We start from the raw sequence: 13,202 nt of genomic DNA, 5'->3' as shown, positions 1-13,202 counted from the left end.
TATGCCTGACATGGTCACTCCAACCTCCCATTCTGGGACTCCCCTACAACCACACACACACACACACACACACACACACACACACACACTCTCACACACACCCCTCTGTCCCTGGATGGGGAGCCAGCCCCTGTACAATCCTGCAGCGGAGCATCGGAGAACCCCAGTCCCCAGAACCGCATCTCTGCTGCAGGCATGCCACACACATGCTACCCTTCCTCTTCCTTTTCCCTCTTTTAAGGTGAGGGGACAAAGCCTCTCAGGCTGATCATTCAAGAACTTAACTGAGAGTATTTTAGAGAGAGAATCACCGCTGTGAAAGTCCGAACAAGGCTTCGAATGTGGGAGGGGGGGTACCAAGGAAAAAAGGTCAACCACCTGGACTGAGGCAGTTTCTGGGATGAATGGGTGGGGGTGGGGGAAGGTGAGGAGTTGCTGGCTTATTCCCAGGTGTAAATTGCCTGCTTTGCCCTACAGCATTTTATGGTGTTAGGAAGCTTCTCTGGGAAACTCCTGTGGGACTGCAAATGGTAAGAATGTATCTAAGAAGAGCTATATGCTGACTCAAACAGCTGCTTCTGAAGAGGCTCTGGAAGCCCCTTTAGTCAATCACGTGACATCCCTAGTAGGCAAACTCTGGGACAGGAGGCTGAGCTTAGAGGAGATGAGAAAATTCATGCGCCAAGGGGATATCACTGATTATGTGGCTTTGGCATATTTAATTTAATTAAAAAAATTCAAATTAAAGTATAGCTGATTTACAATGTCCTGTCAATTGACATATCTAATTTTAAAAGGGGGTACCCACTGGTCCCTTTCATGCAGTAAGTGGAAACAGAGAAAACATGCTTCAGTGAGCATCTCTCTCCTGCTCAGCCAAATGGAATGTGCCATGACTAAAGATACCCTTACCGACCCAGCCGCCCACCTCAAATATACACTAGCACTACCCCACCCACTTGGTCCAAACCTGCTGTGTCTCAATCACTCACCATGTTGGGTTAGAGGCCACTATCTGCCCACTCACACCACTGCTCTCACACAAATCCTCCCCAACAGCCCGTCACACACTAGTCACTTAAACACACTTGCTTTCACCCACCATCACTCACCTTCTCCCATCCCACGAGGCCAGAAGCTGACCGGCACCCACCATCAAGGGAGACTGCACTCCTGCTTAGAGCCTAGCCTTCTTGTCTCTGCATTGCTCACTGATCCACCGCTTCCTGAGCCTTCCGCCTGTGTAAATATGTACTTAGCGGATCCTGTCACTCATTTGTGCTGGCTTTTCGCCACCCAAATGAATACTCAAGTGTAGACCTACTCCTAAATTCACTCATCCACACAAATCAGACAAGTATCAGAAAAAAAAAAAAAGAATCACCCCAAAGCACGGGGACATAGTTCCTTTGCAGATAAACATCTAAATTCTCCAATAAATTGTAACAAATATTTGTTTTTGCACAGAACTCCAGCCAAAGGGAGCCCTTCCTAACAACAGAAATGACAGCAACGCTCTGGTTTACCCCCACATCACTGTAAGAAGCAGCAAAGCAATGGCACTTGAAGAGAAGACCATCACAGTATGATACGTAGGAATTCTAGCAAAGCCATGGCAACGTTTCTGTTCATTGTCCAAAGGGCTCTTTTCCAGGCATGAAAACTTGCCATGAGCCCAAAATACAGCTGTTCAATCCACATGGCTACTCTTGGCATCTTTACCCTCGCATCTGGTTCAGAAATCCCTTCTCATGCTAACTTGTCCCTTTTGAAATGTAACTGTCTTAGGACCACAGAGTCAAAGGCAATTCTATTGTTATGTCACAGAAATGGAAGGAAATTTGCTATGGCAAATCACTCTCATGAACTGATGCTCCACAGATTCTGGAGCCTCTGCTTATAAGTTCCAAAAGTAGCCAATCGCAACAGGACTTGAGGAATCAAAGAAGATTCCACTTCACTCCCTTGTGCATCTTTCAATGGATAGAAGGGATGCTTAACCCAAAGTGCTGGTCCCTATGCGGAGCTGGGAAATAGCATCCCCCAGGGATGGTGTGATTCACTTCATGGGGAGAGAGGGGAGAGAGATGACAGTGACAGAAAGTTGGGCCTGAGACTTAGTCCCTGGGGCTAATAGATACATAGGTAAATGTCGAGTCTGCCTGTTTTTATCTAATTTAAAAAGAATAACCTCATTTATGTCATTTCCCAGGCACCTGTGTGGCCTGGCATCTGTCACAGGGCATTTGCTCCTTGGTTCTGGGAGGCTCAGCTGAGCAGGTTTTCTTTACTTCCCTACCCAATGAAAATCGACAAGTCCTCTCTAGCACCTCGTAAGACTGTCTGCACCAGTGAGCAGGCCTCCCTGTGATGGAAAGGGCGTGGTACGAAACGTCCCTGAGAAGTAAAAGTGACAGGGGCCGAGTCCTCCTGAAGGTCTTAGGGAAGGCACTTAATTCAGTGGTGGAATCATTTCCTTGTGAATGTTCACCAGCAGGGCCCTGAGCCAAAGTTCACACTGTCATCAGAAAGCCAGCTGTTGAAGAAACATGAGCAAAGACCCCGCTTTCGGTCCTCCACCCGCAGATTTCTGAAGGGCTGGAAGAGCCCTTGACCTTAGGGCACCTGTATTATCACCCTTTGAAGACCTTCCATCCTGTGAAGTTTATTTTGGTCAAGTACTAAACAAACATCTTATTTACAGGCAGGCTTCCAGAACGTCTATGTAGGGAGAGCCTGAGGTGGGGGGTGGAAGGCAGCAAACTGGTCTTAAGAGGCAAGACGAAATGATTTGTCTGGAAATTGTTCTTGGTAAATGCCCAGTGTTTACTTACTTGCTCTTTAACAAATATTGTCTACTGTATACTGGGGGAAGCGCTTCAGAAACAGATGCAAACGAGCTAGACTTGGAACTTGGACTCAGGACACTTAAGTCTGCTGAGAGAGTTAGACAAGAAAAAAGCAACCACCATGATACTGAGACAATAAAAGAAGAAATAGTGGCAGCCCCCTCAGAGAATGAATTAGGGCTGTACAATAGAGAGTGAGTGACCAGGGTAGGCAGGAAAGACTGCTCCCAGCAAATACCAGTTAGGCTGAGCTCTAAATGGCAAGCGTGAGCTGGCTAAATGCAGAAGGAGGAAGCTTGGTATAACTGAGGAAAAGAACGGAAGCCTAGGGAGATGGAGCATGCAAGGGCCAAGGAAAGAGAGTAAGAGACAGAAAGGGGAGGGGAAAGTGCTGGATTTCTAAGGTCTTCTGTGTGTGACAGAAGCCATGGGAGGACCTTGAAATGACATCAGCTGATTTCTTTAAAAAATAAATAAATAAATAAATAAAAGCTCTGGCTGTTGTGTGGAGAGGGTAACTAGGAGGATATTATTGTGATTCAGGAAAAGGAGCCTGGCCCTTGGACAGGGTGACGGGTGGAAGGGAGGGTAGCCTGATTTATATGATGAGAAGGCAGGCCCCAGAGCTTATGTTTGCATGTGGGAGAAAAAGTCATTTAAGCAAGGGGTGAATCTGGCTGCCCACCTACTGAGATATGGAAGACTAAAAAGAGCCATTTGAAAGGGGAGAGAATGTTCTCTTTTGGCAAAAAGGTACCCAAAAGCTTTAGGTACCTTCCAGACACTGTGAGGAGATGTCTGCTAGGTACATATACATCTACGGTACAGTATATGGTTCTGAGAAGCGGTATGAGTTGAATGAATATTTGACAGTCGCTGCATAAAGAGGACACGTAAAGCCATTGACTAGATGAATCCAGCTAGGAAACCTGTGTACATTAAAAAAAAATAATAATAGTAGTAATAATAATAATTATTATTATTATAATGGAGCCCAAACAGGGCCCTTTGGACAGCTCACCTTTAAAGATGGAGAGAAAAAAAGGAGCTAGCAAAGATTGAGAGGAACAGGCCCACAGGATGGGAGGAAAATCACAAGAGTGTGGCTTTACAAAAACCAAGGATTTGGGGGTTCCCCTTGTGTCTCAGAAGTAATGAACCTGACTAGTATACTCCATGAGGACGTGGGTTCAAGCCCTGGCCCTAGTCAGTGGGTTAAAGATCCGGCATTGCTGTGAGCTGTGAGGTAGGTTGAAAATGTGGCTCAAATCTCACACTGCTGTGGCTGTGATGAAGCTACAACTCAGACTCGACCCCTAACCTGGGAATTTCCATATGCCGCAGGCACAGCCCTGAAAAAACCAAAAAAAAAAAAAAAAAAAAAAAGAAAGAAAAAAAACCTGCACCAAACCTAGGATTTCAACGAGGAAGCTGTCATTTGTGTCAAATGCTGCAGAGAAGACAAGATGACAATGGGCTGACCACTATATTTGGCAGCGTGGTGGCCGCTGGTGACTCTGGCAACACAAGAGCCACTGCATTAATGTGGTGTGAATGGAACCCCAAGTGGAATGGATTAGGAGAGCCTAGGAGGTGAAAAAGGAGAGAAAGTAATGCTAGGCAACTCTTTCAAGATGTTTTGCTATTATAGGGAACAGAAAAATGAGGAGGCAGTCAGAGGCAGATGTGGATTTTGGTTTAGTTTTACTTTTCAGATAGGCGCTATGAGAATTTAGATGTGGCTGGGAAAAATGGTATGGGGTGTGGGGACACAAGGTCTTTGAGAAAGCAAAAAAGACTGGGATCCAGAGTTAAAGACATCAAGAGGTCTGGATTCAAACTCTTGCTTTCTCATGGACTTTATTCTTTATAAAGGGTTGGTCTCGAAGAGACGGGGCTTCATCCACGGAACCTGGGGTGAAGGCAGAAGGCACAGATGCTGGTGCAGGGAGGCCAGCAAACTTGGTCATATGAAAACGAGGACGTTCCTGGCAGCACCATTCCCTTTTCTCAATGACTTTGGGGGCAGATTTACCAGCAGAGAGTACTCGTTAGTGAGAGGAGAGATGTCTTGAAGTGAGAAGAGAGAGTGAGAAGTTACTTTGGAGTGGGAGAAAGTTAATGTAGTGGGAAATGTAATATGGTAGGATCTCTGGTCAGGACAAAGTCACAGTTTGAGATCTGTGGCTTTGTCATCATGATTGTATTTCTCCAACTTGAGGAAGAAATTGGAGTGGTTCAAGTGCTTCGAGGCAGGTTTCCTAATAGGCGGTTTAGTCGGGGCACCACATGGGCACTACTTCAAATCCTCTCACCTCCTCTGCTCTCTGGTCCTGGGCATGGTGACTGTTTGGGCTCAGGCTCTAGCTAGCATCATGGAAGCACATCCTGGGCATATCCTGTTCAGCTCTGGCTTCCTGCCCTGGGGCTTCTCTGCTGCCATGACCTGGTACCTTAGTGAAGGAACTGCTATGTGCAAGCCAGAAGTGGGAGAGTACATGGGAGCCTATAAATAAGTGCTTCCCCTTTTGCCTTTCAGTACACAGTTCTAAGACATATTTCTAAAGACTCCTTAGAGGATGCTGGCAAGATGAAGGGCCACCAGCCCTCAGCAATACTCAACCCAATAATGTATCCTTGTATCAGCTTTCCTGCCTTTCTCATCTCACTCTCCTGGTCCCTAACTCCTGCTGTTTGAAATTGTTTTCAACTCCCCCCCGCTCCACCCAACTTACATATATGTCTTTGCCTAAGTCTCCACCTTCAAGGGAACTCAGGGTAGGAGTTCCCATTGTGGCTCAGTGGTAATGCGCCAGACTAGTATCCACGAGGACGTGGGTTCAGATCCCTGGCCCCACTCAGTGGGTTAAGGATCTGGCATAAGCTGTGGTGTAGGCAGGCAGCTACAGCTCAGATTCGACTCCTTGCCTGGGAACCTCCACATGCCATGGGTGGAACCCTAAACACACACACACACATGCACAAGTGCAAGGGAACTCCAGGTAAGATCACTGGAATTAGGAAGTGCTACAGAAATCAGACCTTCAAGATGGGACTGTGGAGTTCACTGAAGACCCCCTTCTGGGGTAAGTGGGGTGGTGGTAACTCCTGGCATGTATTAGCTTCACAGATGCTAAGAGTCTCCCCCAGGGTGGACGGGGACAAGGTGGAGGTAGAGGGTGTTATACTGGGTTGTGTGGTGGTTCTGGTCTTTGAACCCAGGGGCAGTTGGCTGGTGTTGTCAACATATTTCCAAGTCTTGAAAAAAGAAACTGAAAGGGACAAGGCAGCCAACTATCAACTTGAGGCTTTCTGTGAAATCCAAACCATATATAAGGAGACTCACACCTCACAGCCACAGGCAGACTGTGGAAAATCAGACCCAGGAACTGATGATATGACAAGACTACAAGAGGGACTAAATGCACAACCTTGGACTATCTCCTGTGTGACATAATAGGAAAAGAATGGGACCCTGAGACTCACATGGGGACATGTGAGTGGACAGGGATGGAGGGTTTTCCTGAAACCTCCTGGAACGCAAGAGAAGCGCCTCCCTGTTTGCCAGAGGAAAGAAACCCAACCTGACTAACTTAGAGACCCTGCAAAAACCTCACCTGAGGCCAGTACGTTTCTGTATGGCTCTGCTCCTCCAAGATATGTGCCCTGTCTCCCTTCATCCCTCTTGGCCAATAACTGGAGCTTGGTCATGTGCAACTACAGCTGGACAACAGAGTCCCCAGAAAGGGCGACAGCCAGCAGGAAATATATGCTCCCATAATGCCTGAATGGCAGGAAAGGGCTGGCTGATACCGGTCTGCAGAGAGCAGGGGCACAGGTGAGGGTGGATTCCTCAGGAGTCAGGGTGTGTGGTTTGCTGGCAGGGGAGCACTTGCTTGTGAATTGGGTGTCCAGATCCTGGCATAGCCTCCCTGGGGCCCTGCTAATGTGCTCCTGGGTTAGTGGCCTGGGGACTGAGGCAGAAGACCTCGGACCAACTCTGGCAAAGTCTTGCATGAGAAGTCAGAGCCAGGTGGGAATGTTGGACTGCAAGTACCTTGGGAGCCCAGGAACGACGGTGTGACTCTGCACTGAGATGCGTTTCTGAAGGCTCTTCGAGAAAGTCCATGTGGGTCAAGGCCAGCTCACTACAGCTCCTTTTGCTGGCTTCCCTCCTTCCCTGTCTTACTTTCCTAGCCCCTGATTTCTGCTCCCCAAGACTGGTTCCCACACGAACTCCCTGTGCAAAAGCGAAGAGGCTGCTTCTGAGGAGCAGATATTCTAGGAGGGGTCGAGGATCCTGAAGCTGCTCCTGGCCCTGTCACTGACTCCAGACATGACTGCGGACACTTCCTACTATAGTGTCCGGGACGCAGCGGGTCCTCAAGAGATGCCAACTCCCTCCTTCCCTTCTTGTGGGTTGGTGGTGAAGGGCAAACAATTCCTTGAGACAGAACAATGACCTCTTCTGCTCTGTGTCAACCCAAAGCCCCTTGGAACCCACTCCCCCTGGGCCTGATTTGGCTTCTCCTTCCCCAGCATTAGATTTTCCTCCCTTGTTACCAGGTAGCCTCAGGACAGCTGTGTCCCCTGGAGGGATCAGATCCCCCTCTGGGGAAATCAAAGAGCAGATCAGGAATTACTCACCAGATGGTGTCACTTTGAATACAAGGAAGAAAGGAAGGGAGAGAGGAGAAGGAACGATGGGAGGGGGAGAGAGGCAGGAGGGCAGCGGAGCTGTGGTTGAAGGGCTCACAGATTTGATGTTCTTTAATCATCACAATGCATCTGCAAGGTGTTCTCCTGTCACCAAGGTGCAGGGTCCCTGTTTTAAACAACTGATTCCTAAGCTAAACTGACAGCTAGGAGTTGCAGGGGGTGCTACGAGAGCCAGAGACGGGGCTTGATTAAGAATAAGGGAAAGCAAGCCGACCAGATACACAGATGCCTTTAGGCCTCTGCCTCCTCCAAGCTTGGACTGATTTGGCTGTACCTGTGAATGGGAAACTTCATCGAATAGGAATGCAGGCAACCAGAATATTTTCATTACTGCTTAACAGGTAAGGATCACAAAGAAGTACAGATGGAGCGATTTCCAGGGAGGGGGGAAGGCCTGTGAAGAGAAGCACCCCCTTCAATGGACCCTGAGCTCCGAGCACCGGGATGAGCAGTCCAGAGCCAGAGAAGAGGACCAAGCCAGCTATGTGAACTATAAAATGAACTGAACCCTGACACCCCAGGCCCTGGGACCAGAACCGAGTTTCTTTTTTCTTTTTTCTTTCTTTTTAGGGCCACTCCTGTGGCATATGGAAGGCAGCTATGCACACCACCATACCACCAACACAACCTACGGCACATGGAAGTTCCCAGGCTCCCCCCCGGCTGCAGGAAGTTGAATCGGAGCTGCAGCTGTGGGCCTACACCACAGCCACAGCAACACCAGATTCGAGCTGCATCGGCAACCTACACCACAGCTCTTGGCAGCACTGGATCCTTAACTCACTGAGTGAGGCCAGGGATCAAACCCGCATCCTCATGGATATTAGTCAGGTTCATTACCGCAGAGCCAGGACAGGAATGACCCAGACCTGAGTTTCTCGCATGTCTTCAGTTGTTCAGCTTTGCTTCTGGAAGGTCCTGAGCATTACACCACTTCCCTGTGCTTCCCTAAGATCCCTGCCTATGAATTTCCGCCTATGAAACAGCTTATTTCTTCTTCTACTGTATCCCTTCCTCGATTTTCCTGCTGAGCTCCTCGGAACTCTCTGCCATTTCAGCATTCTTCCTTTAACCAGTTCTTTTGTAAATTGTACATTCTTTCTCCATTTCCAGTAACAGCTAAGTTTCAAAGACTCATAATACGCTAGAGCTGAAGGGACCAATTTTTGAAAATTCAAGAAACAATTATATAGCACTTAACCCTAAGCCATACACACTATTTAATCCCTTGAAATTATTAACTTAATACTCATAACAATTTTATGATTTAGGTATAGCTATTATCCCTATTTTTTTTTTCAGGTGAGGAAACTGAGGTGCCACAAGATGAAATAACTTGCTTCCAGTCACACAACTGGAAAGTGGCAGAGCCAGGATTTGAACCAGGAAATCCGGCTCCAGTGTGTACTCTTAACCTTAGGGATCATTTGGAGTTCCCACTGTGGCTCAGTGGTAACGAACCCAACTAGTATCCATGACGACACGGGTTCAATACCTGGTCTCACCCACTGGATTAAAGATCCAGCATTGCCGTGAGCTGTGGTGTAGGTCGCAGACATGGCTCAGATCCGGTGTGGCTGTGGCTGTGGCTGTGGTGTAAGCCAGCAGCTACAGCTCTGATTCGACCCCTAGCCTGGAAACTTCCATGTGCTGCAGGTGTGCCCCCTCCCCCCAAAAAAACCCCTCAGGGATCATTTAATTCATGTCCTTCATTTTACAGAGGGGACTGAGACACAAAAAGCAAAGTGACTGGTGCAAAGATCAAGGTGAGTGTGAGCTTGCACACAGGTCTTCGGATTTCCGGTTCAACGTTTTTGCTCCTTGACACCACAGCTGTGGGTCCACAGAGAGGCTTCATCTCTAGGTTTTAACGATGGTTGCCCACATGTTCTTCAAATGACCCGTGGATGCAGAACACCATGCACTTTACCAAGGTTGTGTCAGGCTCTGCACCTAGTCCTTTGGGGATTTAGAATTGGGTGGCACAGGTTCTAGGGCTTCCTTCTCAGCTGTGAGACCCTAGCATGTTCCTTCACCTCTCTGGAAAGTCTCGTTGGTATATGGCAGGGTGCCCCGCATGCTGTAGGAAACCTATACATCCTACATTTGTAATAATGATGGTGATGAGTCCTGGTTAAAGTACTGCCTTTTACCCATGATTTCTTCAGAGTGTGTGAAATGGTGACCAGGATATAGACTCAGAGGGGCACTGTTTCTCTGGGGGGAGGACTCAGTGCTGAGACAGCAGTGGGGGGGATGGGGGAGGCTGTGTGGGCAAAAGCTGGAAAGGCAAGTGGTGTTCCTCTCATTACTAGCTCTGAAAAACAGTGTTCTGGGGCAAAATGCAAGGCTCTTAATAACAGAGAAGCTGGGGGCCATGGGACCATACCTCCACACGCCCACCTTTCCCCCAGATCTGGGGCACGTGACTTCACCGATCTTTCCCATCCACCCTTCGTGCAGCAGGCAAACCTCAGGTAACACTGCTTGCATTTGGTATTTTCTCGGTCTTCTCAGCCACCTCTGCCGCTGGAGACTGGGAAACTTTGAAGGGCAGGAACCCTTAACTTTTATCTCTGTATCTACAAAGCCAGCAGCCTGGCTGGTGCTTGGGAAATGGTGGGTGAATAAGGATGAATGGACGCTCTTTTGAGTTCCTTGAATTGCAGGCATTTTGCTTTCACTCAGCAACTCAGGACACAGCGTGTTCTTTGCGGAGCCTTCCCTGGATTGTGCCTTGGGCAGGACTAACATTGGAGTGTGGGAGTCGGTACTACTTGCAGGAAGAGGGGGAAAAGGCAGTGAAGACTAGAACTTCAGTAGGTCCAGTTTCTGAGAACCACCATCTGACAGTTTTCCAGTATGTCTTCACCCAACCACCGTGGGTGCCCGTAACTCCCTAAGCATCAGAAGCCTCTCTTATACATATTAAAAAATAAAAGCTAAATCAAATTTTTTAAAAACTCAATTTAACACTATGTCTTGTGGGTACTTTAATTCCTACGAGGTACTCAGAGAGTTGTAGTTTTCAGCTTCAAAGACAATCTTAAGAAAGGAAGTGGGGATAAAGACCCAGAGAGGGAAGGTGCCAATTCATATATTCTTTGTGTATACTTCTATATTGAGGATATTGAGCATTCCTTAAGGACAGGAAGGAAGTATAAACTAGGTAGAACTTCTATAGCACCTAGCACTGGCTATGCACAGAGACAATGCTCAATAAAATTTGGATATGCGGATAGATGTGTGGATGGATGGATATATAGATGGACAGAATACACTTTTCTATGGTTGTCATTATCAATAGTCCCCTGTAATTAGTGTAACTCTGGTCAGAATGTCCCAATAACCTACCATGTTCTTGATCATTAATCCTCTCTGGATTTTTCTTTGTGCTAAACTGGTATATACTTATTTTTTATTCTTTATCAATTATTCCAAAGAAAACTTGTCCCCCTCATCATTCAATACGAAAACCCTCTACATACACAAGTGTCTTCTCACAGAAATTAAACAGCATAATACAATGGTGTTTTCACTCACAGTATTGTGTCTCCATCTGGGTAAGAGATGAAATCAGAGATGTAGTTAAAGCCTAAGACAGATATTTTCCTTCTTCTGTCGTTCGCTTGGCACTAGCTATCCTGTGCTTCAAAACGAAACAAACAAAAAAAGCAAAACATACTAACGATAACCTAGCATTCACTCCTTACCTGGGGTGGGGGTGGGGCTAATGTAAATTGGTCCCTGCAGTCCTATCAGTTATCGTGATTCTTTGTCCCAAATAATTCATTGCCATCCCTACGGCTGCATCCGGCTGCTCAGGCCACTGTAACCATGTCCAAACTCAGTCTCAGAGAACTCTATTCCCTCTGTTCCTCGCATTTTTGTGTAGTTCCTTGTCTGCCCCAGATTTTGAATAATGAAGATTTCCAAAGCCAGATAATTCTCAGAGTTGGAAACAGCCAGTTTATGGAGAGATAGTCTTAGAGGAGGAGGAAAGAAGAAGCATTAGAGGGGAAGCTCAGGGAAGCTGCAGAGAGCGTTGTGCCAAGTGAATGATCAGAAAGCAAAAAAAAAAAAAACCATGGGAAAAGTACAACAGAATCTGTGGGAAAGAAAGAATCTTTCCCACATCTGTTGCTCATTCCCAAACTTTCAGAAAAGAAAAAGGTGAAGAGATAGAGAATGGGTTTGGGGAAAGGAATCCTCTGTTCTGTGACAGGATGCATTTTGTTCCTGAAGGGAGATAACCTACAAGAGAAGAGAGAGACAGAAAGAAGCCAGGAGTAGGGTGGGCGAGACAAAGAGGAAGACATATGGGGAGGGGGTGGAGGAGAAGGGTGAGGAGGAGAGAACGCGGAATGCAGCGGGAACACTGTTGGAAACAGAAGAACCGCCCCCAGAGGAAAATGCCAGCATCTCTGGGCAAAACTCTAAACTGTCAGCACATGCATCTTTGCTCTCAAAAATACACACATTTTTTTTTCCCTTTCAAAACGATTCCCCATTCTGACATCAATAGAACACTTCAAACTGAGAGCCTAAGATAATTTCATTCCTGCCGTCATGTAGCATTTCCAGGCCTTTCCTCAGCATTCTTCATAAAATGTGCCATCATCATCCTTTAGACAAATCAATGCTGGAAGCCCAGAGCAGGGAAGATTCTGGAGCAAGTACCTGTCTAGGTTTCATATAGATTTATGTATCACAAAACTAGAATGGAAGAAATCTGTCCCTGTTGAAAAAAAATAAAGGGAAGAAACGAAAATGCAAGCTTTAATGCTTATACTTTCTAAATACAGTTCTCCATTCAATTCTCAGTTGTTGAGGTCAATGGAGCAGACAATCCAATGAGACAAGCAGCATAAGATAATAATAACAAAACGAATGACTATGCTTTTCGAACACTTCTATCAGGTCCTCTGTAGGCACTCTGCAAAGTTCTCATTTAACCAGTGTGAAGACAAGAGGAAGCCTTTAGGACTAGCCACGTTTTCACAGATGAAGAAGTAAGCTCAGAGAGGTTAGGTAAGTTGGCCAAGGCCATTCAGCTGACAAGTCTGGAGCCAAGCTGTTGGAGACCCTTCTGACTTCTGATCTTGTGTGAAGAGCCCAAATTTTATTTTACCAACGTGAGTATTAAGCTCCTTCCCCACAAACATTTTCCTACACCTAGCGATGGAGACAAAATGGCTAAATCCCTCCCTTCCCTTTAATTCTCACCTTATGCTGTTTGGAAAACAATAAAATGAGCTCAGGATCCTTCTACTCTGCCATCTTGGCCTCTCAGATTGCCCTTTATCAGAATTTAGGCAACTGATCTGAATAATCGAAAAACTAAATATTCAATTCCTAACTAATGGTAGTTAATGGTATAAAAGAGGAAATAAAAGCTGTGTATGGAGCATTTCTTTCAGCTTCAATAACTTGCTCCTTGCAGAGTTGACCCCCGCAGCCACCCTCCCCATTGTCTCCACTGGCCAGCGACCTTTGCTGAATATTCTGCCTCCTCCTCCCTCCAGCCATACTGGGTGTTCAAGGCTCGCTTTACTGTTCTCCACATTCTCTTCTCCCGAGACAGTGGGTGTCTTCTCAGCTGGCCAGTGACAGCTGTATCAACACTGAAGAATT

General features: G+C 46.8%; 1 protein-coding gene and 2 long non-coding RNA genes across 5 annotated transcripts in view; 2 read left to right on the top strand and 1 right to left on the bottom strand.

The window, feature by feature from the left end:
• The window catches only part of LOC146403400 (uncharacterized), a 1,275,680-nt gene that overhangs the window by 944,982 nt on the left and 317,496 nt on the right, over window positions 1-13,202 (top strand). The gene's annotated exons all lie outside the window — the stretch shown is intronic.
• The window catches only part of GRIN2B (glutamate ionotropic receptor NMDA type subunit 2B), a 447,773-nt gene that overhangs the window by 157,125 nt on the left and 277,446 nt on the right, over window positions 1-13,202 (bottom strand). The gene's annotated exons all lie outside the window — the stretch shown is intronic.
• Window positions 5,631-10,395, top strand: LOC146403403 (uncharacterized). Its single transcript, XR_014803828.1, has 2 exons — window positions 5,631-8,260; window positions 9,225-10,395. It is a non-coding gene; the product is annotated as an uncharacterized LOC146403403 (long non-coding RNA).

Source organism: Sus scrofa, chromosome 5 (genome assembly GCF_054392235.1).
Source record: "Sus scrofa isolate SSC_HxYL_T2T_F1_AM1 chromosome 5, Sscrofa_HxYL_maternal_Yorkshire_Landrace_v2.0, whole genome shotgun sequence".
Taxonomy (NCBI): domain Eukaryota; kingdom Metazoa; phylum Chordata; class Mammalia; order Artiodactyla; family Suidae; genus Sus; species Sus scrofa.
Note: the sequence above shows the minus strand (reverse complement) of the source record. Positions and strands in the feature narration are given on the sequence as shown.